Source organism: Sinohyriopsis cumingii, chromosome 3 (genome assembly GCF_028554795.1).
Source record: "Sinohyriopsis cumingii isolate HCF-2022 chromosome 3, ASM2855479v2, whole genome shotgun sequence".
Taxonomy (NCBI): Eukaryota; Metazoa; Mollusca; class Bivalvia; order Unionida; family Unionidae; genus Sinohyriopsis; species Sinohyriopsis cumingii.
Window position 1 is genome coordinate 27,385,741 of NC_142963.1, and position 13,813 is coordinate 27,399,553.

General features: G+C 35.3%; 1 long non-coding RNA gene across 2 annotated transcripts; it reads left to right on the forward strand.

The window, feature by feature from the left end:
- Nucleotides 1–241: 241 nt before the first annotated feature.
- On the forward strand, nt 242–7,341 carry LOC149802593 (uncharacterized). Of its 2 annotated transcripts, none has more exons than XR_016420067.1 (4): nt 242–587; nt 2,666–2,780; nt 4,694–4,783; nt 6,700–7,341. It is a non-coding gene; the product is annotated as an uncharacterized LOC149802593 (long non-coding RNA). The 2 variants fall into 2 exon arrangements; XR_016420066.1 differs by having other exon boundaries at nt 245–1,120.
- Nucleotides 7,342–13,813: the final 6,472 nt, after the last annotated feature.

Sequence of the window (13,813 nt, forward strand, 5' to 3'; positions counted from 1 at the left end):
GATAAAACATTCAAAGGTTACTAAGGCTGTCAGTCACTTCTACGCACTGCGACCCCATCCAGTGGATTAGTAAATTGGTCAGTTGAATTACGTGAAACCTTTTTGATCCTGTGGTTGGCCATTTACCGGGCGGATGAATGTGGCAGGAATCTTGGGCCGATTACAATAACCATTACTTTTATACACCACTTTTTAAAATAAAAAAGCATGTAAAACTTAACATATAATCTACAACTAATCTCATCTTTCTCTCATTTTGCTTTTTATTTCATAAAAAATACATGAAACGGACAGAATTTTCTAGTTTTTACGGCAATTGCTTTTCTCAGCATGTACATTTTTGAAATATGATGACTAATATAGGTCGCCTGAACTATCAGCTGATGAAACACACAACATATGTACATCTACGTGTGACCTAATGGTGATTTCGAAGTACGCATTTGCAAGTTTGATATAAGAAGTTCTATTGATTGGAGGCTATTGTGGAGATAATGTTTGGCGACTGGAGATGATATTTAATAGATGTCGCCGCATTTTATACAAACTACTGGGCTCTGTCTGATCCTTCACCGTGTATAGCCTTCGTAGGTCGCTGCCATTATAGTTTATCTCTAACTGAGCATGCGCAGGATTGGTGTAGTATAGTACACCCGTACGGAGGGCGATATGAGTTACCAAACTGCTGTTCAGCAATGGTTGTTGTTGCTGTTATTGTTATAGCGTTTAAGGTATAACGGTAACAATTGCGCTAGTCCAGGTGGGTGGAGCTTAAGGTGTAGGAAGATTGCATTTCGAAATAAAGAACAACACTAGATGTGATTGGTGCATTATGTAAGAGTTGTACTTTCTGTTGGGCTTTAAAAAAAGTTGAGCCTCTTGGCAACATGTGAGTTTATGTTAATTTCTATCTGGATCATATTTTGTATTTTTTATGATTTTTTTTTTTAAATATGGTACACATGGCTGAAAATGTGCCTGTTGTGACTAGATAACTCTTACCCTTGTCTAGTTCCAGTAGAGTTATCTCTCTTAAATGCAAAGCAGTTCCTGGTTATGTCATTGTCAAATTGACAATCTAGCATTGTTCTCTATGATAGTGTGTGACATGCATGCTAAGGTAGGATAGAAAGTATATTTATTTCACAAAACATTAGCATTGAGGTATATGGAAAAACAATTGGTACCGTGATACCTAAATGGAAGAATAGCCTCACATTGTATCCATAGAAACGCATACATGTGGGCAGCATTTATGAACTTTACTAGTTTGATGTAGGAAAACAAATGGGTGCTGAACAGTTCTGGGCAAATATTGAAAGTCCTTTAAGAATATGATGTATGAAATCTTCAGAAAATAGCACAAGTTGGCTTTGGGTGGGGACTTTTGATAACTATAGCTATGACAGATATAGACGTGTTGCCTGATGCCTTTATGTCTGTGCTGTTATCTCCTAGATTGGAATACATGCAACAAAATAAGTTATGTAAACATAATATAGTTGATTTTGGCCAAATATTTACTATTTTACCTGCAAAAGATGAAAAATCATGTGTACAAAAACAGCTATCTTGTTCTTGTAAGGCATTCCATAAACCAGGATAGAGAACACTCTAAGTACACTATAGATCGCTTGTACCATGTAGGATGTTCTGGTATGAGTAATTTTAGGTAATTTATTAAAGATATGGTATTCCTTCCCACTTTGATTTTAAGTGTCCTACTCTAATTGTCCATTTTTTAAAACTCTTTCCTGCCTTGAAATTGTTCATGCAGTTAGTTAAGTTCTCTTGCATTCCCTTTTGTTGAGGTAGCATGAAATACCAACAAACAAGAGCAGTTTCTTTAAGTCAGTATTTCCCATTGACACTTCTATAAGCCCAGTGATAATCTACTATTGACTTTCAATTAATTCTATTTCTTTCTGTCCAGCTGTTCTTGTGGAGTTTCCATATTAGGTCCAACATTACTGAATGAAAACATTTTAGTCACACGGTGCGCATTCATTCCATTCAAATCCACACTGATCTTGAAACTTTGCATCCCATCGCAATAATCCAAATTGGCATGGGATCATATCTGCATGGTTATGGAAGGCTGCACTGTACATGCCGGCATTGTAGAAAATATGAACTGTGTGATATGAAAGAGCAGTGTCATCTTAGAAATTAAAATATTATGACTCTTGAGGTCTCCACTAAATATAGAAGTCTAAATGTTAAGTTCTCACTTTACTAATAATGTATTTTTGGATAATTTAATTGCAATGAAGTTAATACAGGTTATTCATGAACTCCACTATATTACATGGATAATATATTAGAGGTTACCACACCTTATGTATATCATTCAGTTATCTCCCTTACACCAGTCATAACATTTCAAGAAAATAAAAGTTCACATTTTCAGTGACTGGTTATAACAATAAAGAGAAGATTTGTAAAGTATTATATTAGTCCTCAATCTTGATGCAGATGTAAGTAGAAGCAATTTAATAATTTCTCACAGTAAAGTTTACTAGTTTAAAAACTGATAATGTATGTTTTGTTTGGTTCTGAGGTAAGTTCCAGCCTAACTTAAGCCAATTATTGTTAATTTCTTATGTAGAAGAAATATACATTATATGTATCTATATTATCTAAATTATTCACCCTTTTATATTAGATGGAAATGAGCACCAATTCATCTGAAATTTGGGTACCTGTAAGGGATGTTATAGCACAGTTGCCTTTGGGCTGTCCTTGGACCTATGGGGTCCTGCCTCATATATTTGTCCAAGGTAAGGTCATCAAACTTTCACTTATCATTTTTCGCATTGCTGATTTTGTCTCCTTTAATTCCTTTATGATAAGCTACCTCTCCCTTTTAGATACACACTTTTCTCCTATTTTTAACTGCATTTGATGTGCTATACTTAGTGTTTATATTTGGCATTTTTCTGTATTTTATTCCCCTAATTTCATCCCCAATCCAACATAACCACTTAGAAGCTGTGATTTACTATATTTGGTGACTGATTGGCTTACTGAATCAATTTTATTCACATTACAAAGGAGGGAAGCTTACTATTTGTGTTACAAAGAGGATGGGTAGGTAGACCTTTGTATGAGGACTGGTGGTTAGTGACCTCATGTATCTGCAGACAGTGTAAAGTGTTCAAAGTTTATACTTTATAATAAGATTGGGTCATGTCCAACTGTCTCTGGTGTTAAGTTCTGCATCTACCAAACAAGTATAAATTCCTTTCTTTTAGGTGAATTGTACATTTTGAAGTAGGACAGGTACATACTATTTGGTACATTGACCTTTGACCTAGTTATTACATAATATGACATAATGTGATTTATCCCATCTTACCCATGTGAAGTTCAATAAATGCTGATATGAATAAGATACAACTCATAGTTAAAAGAATTCATTTTATTTCAAAAGATGAGTTTGCTAGTGAAGCAAGTATGAAAACAAGAGTTCAAACAGCTCAATGTCATGTCTAAACACATTCATAGAAGACATAGCTTAGTACCTCGTAAAATTGTTTTTCACAAGTGAGACTAAATACATTTGCTACTTATACAGTCCCGAACTATTTCACAGATAATTGGAAAAATGAAGGTTTGCTATAGGTATAATGGTACCAACTGCGCAAGTCCATGTGGGTGGAGCTTAAGGTGTAGGAAGATTGCATTCTGAAATAAAGAACAACACTAGATGTGATTGGTGCATTATGTAAGAGTTGTACTTTCTGTTTGCCTTAAAAAATGTTGAGCCTCTTGGCAACATGTGAGTTTATGTTAATTTCTATCTAGATCATATTTTGTATTTTTTATGATTTTTTTAAAATATGGTACACATGGCTGAAAATGCGCCTGTTGTGACTAGATAACTCTTACCCCTGTCTAGTTCCAGTAGAATTATCTCTCTTAAATGCAGTGGAGTACCTGGTTATGTCATTGTCAAATTGACAATCTAGCATTGTTCTCTATGACAGTGTGTGACATGCATGCTGAGGTAGGATAGAAAGTATATTTATTTTCACAAAACATTAGCATTGAGGTATATGGAAAAACAATTGGTACCGTTGATACCTAACGCCATTTTTCAGCACAAGACAGGCTATAAATGGCAGCCAGTATAAATGGTGGAGGAAAAACTCGGGAAACCCCGGAAAGAACCACCGACCCACAAGAAGCTACTGGCAAGCTTTCTCATATAACTACATTGGCCGAGCCCGAGACTCGAACCCACACAGACAGATGTGAGATGGCAGTGCTCCGTAACGATGAGCGCTTTAGACCACTTGGCCGCTCGGGGCCCCAGCAATGAATTTCGGATAAATTTTCAAATAAGTATATAACCATGATGTTAATTTTACAAACTATATTTGTTCAGTGTAAATAATTATCCTTTATACATAGCTTTTTAGTCTCAAGAGGAGTTGGGGTTTTCCAAATTTTTTCCAAGATTTCAAACATCCAACCCATATCCAAATCTTCCAACTTACAACGTTTCTCTTCTTTTTTCTTTTTGAAGGGTGCTTTCCCCGGTTGATCTTCGCAGACCATTTGGGGAGGCCTTTCTGCCCAACTTGTGTTTGTGTAAATGCTATATATTTGGATGTTATTATATATACCGTGATACCTAACGCCATTATAATAATTATACATATACATATACATTTTCTATTGATGCCAGATTTATAAAAATGTTCCGATTCCTGAGGAAAGGACTGCCAGAGGCAGTACAGCAACTGCACCACTCACAGTTCCAGAAATAGCCAAATAGGTATACAAATTTCATGTTTATTTCCAGATGGGGTAGTAACTTCTTATTTTCCAATTGGGTTAGATAGGGCGTTTCGGAATATCAATCTTTAAAACATTTTGGTATACAACATTTCTTTTAAGTAGGTTCACATTCAAGGCAGGTGCAATTAATGTAACAGATGTTCCATTTTTTCCCAATTTTTTCTTGAATTATATTTTATTTCGACAATTTATATCGGTCTTTCAACAAATTACCGATCATATTATTGAGTGGAATTTGGTTGGACGTATACTACAAGATATACAAATGTTTTCTTTTTAAATACCTTGCGAGTGCTCTAGCAGATCTCTCTCTCTCTCTCTCTCTGCATTTTTACTATATTTCAGTGTTGTGTTTCGTCATTTTACGAAACTACGGTGATGCGGCATACCAGGACCAACTCCTATCTTACGTGGCATTAATTCTTCACATAGAAACAACGAAAGTGTTTGCTATGGATGAGATCAAAGTCCTTGCTTTTGCAGTTGATTTTGAGTTAGATGAAATATAGTGTTGAAATTATGTCCGGCTGCATTTATATTGTTGCTAAGGCATATTGTGCTGTATGTGTTACCTTCACAACAAATAAACCTAACAGGTAAAATCAAATAACCACAAATCAAATTGGTAGTGACCAAATAGGTAAAAGAAAGTATGAGGTGGAAGCCTCATATTGTTCTTTCACTGAAACCCCATTAACGTTTGTCGTGTCAGGGGTTAAAGATGTTTTACGATAAATGGGCGTATACCAAGGGTATTACATACAGAGTCACATGGTAGCTATTTAAATTTGCAAAGTGATGTTTATAGAGAGGAAAAAATACAGAAGTTTCTTGAATACGCATGAGTGAACAAAAATAAATTTTAAATTAAAATGGAGGGTTAAAATAAAATAAAAATTGTCACGGGAAGTATGCTGAAATGTTACATTTTTTAAATATTGGTTATGTCAATTATACAGGAAAAAATTAAAATAGTTCTGATATTTTCGTGAAAGATGTCTGATAAATTATGATGTCCTTGATGTTAGTAGCTATTTTCTGAATGCATCACTTATGCTGTTTGTATAAAAATGTTAAATAGTTAATTCACTTGTCATTTACTTGACAGGAAATCATGGTGGCATGTGATATTGTCGGATGCGTCGTTTGGTTTCAATCGGTAGTGAATACTATCTAAAAAAGTAACTGATTTCAAATGCTTGTGTGCATTTCATTTTGTTTTCTACCTGGGATTCGGCTTTAGATGGTGTTGTCTTCCAGTCGGACCGTTTTTAAGTTTCAGAGCAATGCATAACAAAACCTTTTCTATGAAATGACTGTCAAACATGTGATAATTGCATATAATTTTTCTTTAAGCACTTGCATAATAATGTCAGGAAATCTGCAGCTGAAGACAAACTTTTTTGATAACTGGGAGGCACGACTGACAGCTGTTTACTATAATTACCACTGCACCAGATCACCCTGAAAATGTTTCTGTGCTGTACAACATAAAAAAATCTAACCTTTATTTTTTTTTGTTGTTGTTGTTCTAGGGTTTAACGCCATTATTCAGCACAAGATAGGCTATACATGGCGGCCAGTATAACTGGTGGAGGAAGAACCCTGGAAAACACAGGGAAGAACCACCGACCCACGAGAAGCTACTGGCAGGCTTTCCCATGTACCCACGCTAGCCGAGCCTTGGACTCGAACCCACGTTGACAGAGGTGAGATGGCAGTGATCCGTAACGTCTAACCTTTACTTGATCAGTAAAATATGGCTGGAACTATAATAAAAAAATCGGTTTATACTGATCATAGATTTGACCCGAGTTAACTTTTGCCAACGTCAAACCAGGCATTTTCTTTCTTGTTCCAAGAAATATTTACAAATATGACTTTTTGTTACAGAAGCCGCTTACTGGACCATAGAATGTTTGAGCTGCCGAAAAAAGAAAACCTATTGAAACTAAATTGTTTAAAAGATACACTTAGCTTTATATGCCAGACAAGGAGAGGATATGCTTCATGGTGGAATCAGTGTCATTAAACTGTGAACGCGTTTTGTACTTTGCATCACATAGGGTTTATCATTGTTGCCAAGGCAGTAAAGGGAAGTAACTTTCTAGAGACAGAATAAAAAAAAAAAAAGATTTTATTTTCACTTGTGAAAATATAGGAATGAATAAAATATGATTTTTTTGCCAACATTTTTCTATATTTCACACTTAAGTATATAGTAATATTATATACTTAATCTTTTTATAACTCCAACCTGAGACACATGTGGTTAAAACATTGCTATTTTAATTTTTCTCACTATTGTTGAAGATTAACAGTTGCCTTCAGAAAATAAATTTACACGAGTAAGCCGTTGTATAAACTTTTGCATTCAATCAAAAGGCGGCAAGAAGAAGCTGAAAACGTGATTTAATTTCAACAACACATTTTTGTTACTGCTGCAGGCAGAATTGTTTGATTAGCCAGTTTTAAGTTGAACTAGTCATTTGCCAAATCATATAGCTCAATCTTGAATTTAAACCAAACAACAGACATGTGTTGTCGTTCTTGTTTATTTTTCTCTTCCATAAAATTACATTCATGAACCTTATCTTGTCCACACAGTGTAGGAGGACAATTAGTCGTACGATGTATACGTTTCCATTCCTTGTTTAAGTTGCATAAATAATACAAAAGTATATGAAAAGATTTTAGTTACGCCATGAGATTTGAATTAAGTGTGTGTTGTATTTCCTCCTTTCTTGCGATATTCCTAAATGAACAAAAGTTTTCAAATATGGCAAAACTTTGACCTGAGATATTCCGAGTTTCCTCTATGGAATTCTGCCCCATTTTGGATAGTTGGTTACATATGTTGGGCTGTGAGGTCAGAGCGCAAGCCTTATTGAAAACTTGGTAGCGTGAGGTAGCGGTCCAGGATAGTTGCTTTGCACAGTCACTTCCAAGGTCGACAAGGGAGGAGGCAACCGGGGAGGCCCGTAAGGGGGCCCAGGCTAATAAAACACTTTTCAATTTTATAAAAGAAAAAATTTGTTTGAACAAAAACTAGGAGAGGCCCGGGTGTTCCTTACCCCAGGGCATGTGATCGAACGCTACTGCCTGATATTGATAAGTAGACTATTTGTCTTTGAGACATAACAATTAACACAAAATTTGTAACTTTAATAAGTCGAAGTATGACACGATTATCGACTAATTACGAATAATCTTCTCTTCCATACAGCATTGCTTAGTCTCATTATTGCCAAAATCATGCGGCTTGTTGTTTGCATCACGTGATCTTTTTAACCTCTGACGTCAAGAAAATGTAAACCACGATATTTAGATCACGTGTATGAAATGGCTAAGTATGGTTCTAGTGTCTGCGTCGACTTATTAAAGAGACGAAATAAATTTTGATTGTTATGATCCAGAAGACAAATAGTATACTATCAGGCAAATATGGTTCGATAAAATGTCGCATGGGTTCGATACAATATGGCATAGTTTTCCTTACACCTATTAAATCGGATTTACTTATGCTGCTACCGCGTTGTTTCGGCGAATCACATGTTGTTGTTGTTGTTGTTGTAGGGTTTAATGCCATTTTTCAGCACACGATAGGCTATACATGGCGGCCAGTATTAATGGTGGAGGAAGAACCTGGGAAAACCTTGGAAAGAACCACCGACCCACGAGAAGCTACTGGCAAGCTTTCTCACATACCCACATTAGCCGAATCCGAGACTCGAACCCACGCAGACAGAGGTGAGATGGCAGTGATCCGTAACGGATGGTGCTTTAGACCACTCGGCCACTCGGGGCCCATGGGGTGATATGTAACCAGATGACAAATTACCTAATATATATATATATATATATATATATATATATATATATATATATATATATATATATATATATATAGAGAGAGAGAGAGAGAGAGAGAGATCAATCCTCCGCCAAGTTGTTGCTCTTCTTATGCTGTATATTGAAAAATAAAATTTATTCCTTATGCTAAGACGTATTTACTGAAATAAATAAAATTAGTGATGTTCATGCTACATTCTGTCAATGTATGAATTACTCTGTCTCAATAGCGAATCGAAAGGACATGCCAAAAATATTACACATGTTGAGCAAAGATGATGCCGTTACTGGATTCAAAATCCTTTGACAAAAAAACTAGTAATTATAGCTATTTGCCGACACGAGGCATTTATCCATAGATGCCGCCGTACATTAAACAAACTCACCTCTTAGAATTAGCCTTGCCTTCTTTTCGGCCGATATGTCGATTATATTATCGCATGATACGGATCGCAGGAACTCTGGTCGAAAACTGAATTATGTAAAAGGGTTTGTAAAAGGCGCTAGTCCACATTGATGGAAAGGGTGTTTGTCTCTTTAACTAAAGATGTCGTAAGTAAAGCAGATGTCGTAGCTCGTAGATAGTCTGATTCCATTTTAGAAAAGGGTATTTTCTGTATTAGTACCGTCGCTGTTCGTATCAAAAGCGGCATCTGTTTCAAACACAACTAAAAATTTGCCTCCCCTCCTCAGTTTTGCCGCTCTATGTATCAGGCTGATTTGGATAATGGGTAATTGGGACCATGCTTACTCAGCTTAAATGATTCGTCCCAAATTACAGACTGATTCGTCCCAAATTACAGACTGCTTAAACGAAGAAATACAAATGATGAAACACACTTACCTGGTTTATTTTAGAAGTTATTAACGTTTTCGCAAGCATAGTAAGAGACTATAAAAGGTAGGTTTTCATCATTTCAAATTTATTTAGCATAACCAGTTTCTACTGAAATCAGAAAAAAGATTTGAGCTATCGCATTTATATTTATTTTTACCAAAATAACTTTTCAATGTTTCAATAGAGAAAATATAAAATTTACTTGTCATAAATCAGGTCATTATGAACACTATCAAACAGTAATGCATAGTTACCGATTACTGAGTCTTCTAACAAATCGTGCTTTAGCAGCAGAGGAGGTGAACAGACCTTTTGCTGGAACGTCATTTTTGAAAAACTAAGGCTTCCTACGAAAAATAATAAGGTCAATAACGTCAAACCGAAGCCTCTAACTTACCAAGAGTTTCTCAGATTGGATTAGTTTTTTTTATGTTACTTTATCGTTGTCGTTCGTGTTTTTCTAAATTTGTGTGTGGTTTTGTTTACCTGCTGAATGTTTTTATTGAGGTCGTACCTCCTCTGCTGCTATAAATATATGAGTAATTAAATCATTTTTATATTAATAACGGAATTTTATACTAGTAGATTAGTTCGAGAAAGATTAGAGGCAATTAGAAGATATATCCCCGTTCGTGATGCTCTCCAACAAAAACTGCAGGAATAACGAGGAGCACAAGTTGAATATGCAGAAGAAAAAGAACGATTTTTAAAACCTATTACAAAGGCTACTGTGAACTACTGTGAAACTTGCGGAAGTTACTGAGAGTCTTCTTCCGGCATTAAAACAAACTGCTGAGCAAACTGAAAAGATAGCAAGAACTAAACAGACAAAAAAGATTTTAAGAGATCTTCCAGCTGAAATAGCTGCTGCTCAACCACAACTTGTCCCTTAGCCACAACCATAACTTGAAGATGAAGAAATACTTGAAGGTGCTGTTGGTGAAGAACCAGAACCTAAACCAAAAAAATTATAAAACTAGTATAAATGAAAAGTTTATTAGAGGAATTATAGATAGAATAAAAAGACTTAGTGACATTGATTAGCTAATTTTGGATTATAGTCTTTTAATCACAGACAAAAATATTTAAAACCTGGTTATGAAAATATAGATAAAAAAATTGGGAAAAATGGGTATATCGAGCATATAAAGGTACTAGCCAGGCTAGCGATAATGATCATGAATTTATAAAATATCAAGATAATATAGATAAACTTCAAAAATGTATATTAGAATTTTCAACGCAGAAACAAGCACAGATGGCGTCAGAATTTGTAAGAAAATTAATGGTCAACTAGGTCCTTTTAGGAAAATGTTTAATCCTGAAATTATTAAAGAACTTGAAGACCCCACTAAATTAATTGATATAGCTGCATATGGATATAATGAAAAAGAAAAATCTATAATACCTCGACATCTTCTAAATCGAACACCAGAAATGTATATGCAGCTCTAGGTGATTTAGGTAAAATTAATTGGATTGACCCAGACCTAATACAATTTCAAAAAGTAGTAAAAGAATAAAAAGAAAATAGAAAAGAACAAGGATGACAGCAAACGGAAGAGAAATATGTTCTTACTGAACTGATTGAAAAACCTCCAAAAACCGGAAGTGGTCTAGGAACTTGTCCTGACAGTGTTCTTGCCGATGTTGATCGCTTAGAAATTCTGATCGGAGGAAAACGCGCAGGAAATAATTATCCAGAGATTATTAATGAAATATCTAATATTTGCCGAAGATTATTTACAGGCGGTGTTATGGATCGTAATATTTATCATTCTCTCATTAATGAAATTGCTGATGATTATCACAGTGACTGAAAACAATTAATTAATAAGCATGTAATTTAAAAATGATTATACACAATGATCAACGTGGGCCTGTAATATTTAGGATAGTACACTCACGATTGCCAACTTAAAAAGTGATTTATGGAGATGGACTTGGTGATGTCGTTATGGGTTTATTTAAGAGAATAGCTCCAAAAGCAATACCGATTGCAAAACAATTAGGAATGAAAGCTATTGATGCTGTTCGCGATAAAGGTATTGATGCTGTTGGTGATACTGGTGGTAAAGCATTTTCATCAATCAGAGAAAGATTAGCTCGATTAATACAACGAAAACCACAACCAGTAAAATTACCCAGTACTGAAATTGTAGCAGAGTTGGCTGTTAATGAAATTGTTCCTACAAAGTTGGCTAATGAAATTATGCCGACAAACACAAGTTTTATTTCAGGAAGTGGTCTTCGTCTTAGACGTAGATAGTTATAATAAGATGTTTAAGCGTATATCCGATCCAACGTTTGATATAGACGCACCAGTTCTTAAATATGAATCGTTACGCGATTATCAATATTATTCTTATGACGCACGTGTACCTAACGCATGAGGAAGAATCGAGCTACAAGTTCAAGATACAAGCATACATTTCTTACCTGCTGAAGCATTTATTGAAGTAGAAGGAGAGCTTATAACAGATCTCCCACTTAATACAGCATATGGAGCCGATGCTGTAGTTGGTTTTGTTAACAACGGTATTATGGCGTTGTTTGATAGCGCTACGTACATGATTGACGGAATTAATATTGAAATAATTAAAAAAGACTTTGATGTTGCTACAGCGATAATAAATTTAGCAAGATATTCAGATGATTATGCAAGATCAGTTGGTTCGTCAGTGATGTTCGCCAAAGATAAGACTGTTCATCCTGAAAGTAACCAGTATGATATAAGACGACCAAGAAACAATGCAGGCGCTACTGACATTGATGGTGAAAACATGATTATTAACACCAAACCAAATTACAACTTAGGATTTTCTATATGTAAATCAATGCTGAAAGATGGTCGTAGAAGATTTTCATGCGCAATTCCATTATCGCCTATTTTTGGATTTAGTAGAAATGTCGGAAAAGTTTTCTTTGGAGCAAAACAATCAGTTGTACTTGTGAGAAAGGGTAATGATAATGATGCTATTTGGCGACCATCCGCTGTTGCTGATGGGAAAGTAATATTATTTAAAATTTCATTGTGGATGCTAATAATGCCTCCATCAGTTGCTGAAGAAGAAAGATTGCTTAATTTGATCAATTCAGGCGGAAAATCACTGTTATCGTGGTTAACGTTAACTACAGATCGCATTCAGAGTAATATTGCTAGGCTATTTAAATGGCATATTGCATCACAACAAGGAGTTTCTGCACCGAGGCATATATTTATCGCTTTACTAAATGCTGAACGATTAGATAATCAAGAACGTAGTCAGATGATATTTGGCAACCTTGCTGTTAGTGAAGTTTCTTTATGGATAAATGGACATCAGGAACCATCTGAAGGTATAACTTTAAATTTTGAAAATAACTATATAGCACGTACAATCATAGATAAATGACATTTATGGAACGTGATAAAAATATAGATACCGGTTTACAAATATCACAGATTTCAGAAATCTGTATCCGATCTATTGCTTTTCATTGGAGCCTATATACTTATTTAAACAATCTGTCGTTGATATTAATTTTAAAGCTCGTGTAAACCCAGCTGGTGGTGTTAATTACAGAACAATTGCAGTTATACTCAGCGATATAGCAATGTTCCTTGAAGGTACTGGTGGACGAATGAGAGTTATTGATGCTCCAGTGGAAAACATGAATTAAATCACTGACGATATTTATAATGTAATATCGTCATGTAAGTGTCATTCTGACTCCTGGATCAAAATATCACTAACTCACAGGCGTTAACATCAATATTTCTGCTGGTGCGGTTAAAGACTCAATCAAAACAGGTGGTATATTTCCACTTCTTGCAGCAGCTTTACCAGCTTTATTAGCTGCAGCTCCAGTTATTGCAAAAACAGCTGCACTTGGTGCTGATGGAACTGCTGGTAAAATGGCTTTTGATAAAATAGTAGGAAGAGGATTTAAAAAAAGGGGAAGGGGTCTAAGATTACCAGGAACCCCTGATTGATAAGGAAAAGGTCTGAGACTTCCGTCCAATGTCAAATTTTGATTTACTTGATGCTGCTAAAAAATTAAATATAATTTTTTTAGACGTGGTTTTATGCGTGATCAATTACCAAAACAACCTCAGTGGGTTGTATACGCGATTGATCCACGTGGAATTATTTATTTTGATTCATATGGGTTGGATCCACCAAAATAATTTATAAGTTACGTGAAATCAATAAAATCTCCAGTCTGGTATTCAACATTACCAACACAAACAATAACCGATCCGCCAAATGCGGCCGTGAAGCAATTGCTGTACTCGACGCTATATCTTCATCAACATTAACACCTCATCAAGTC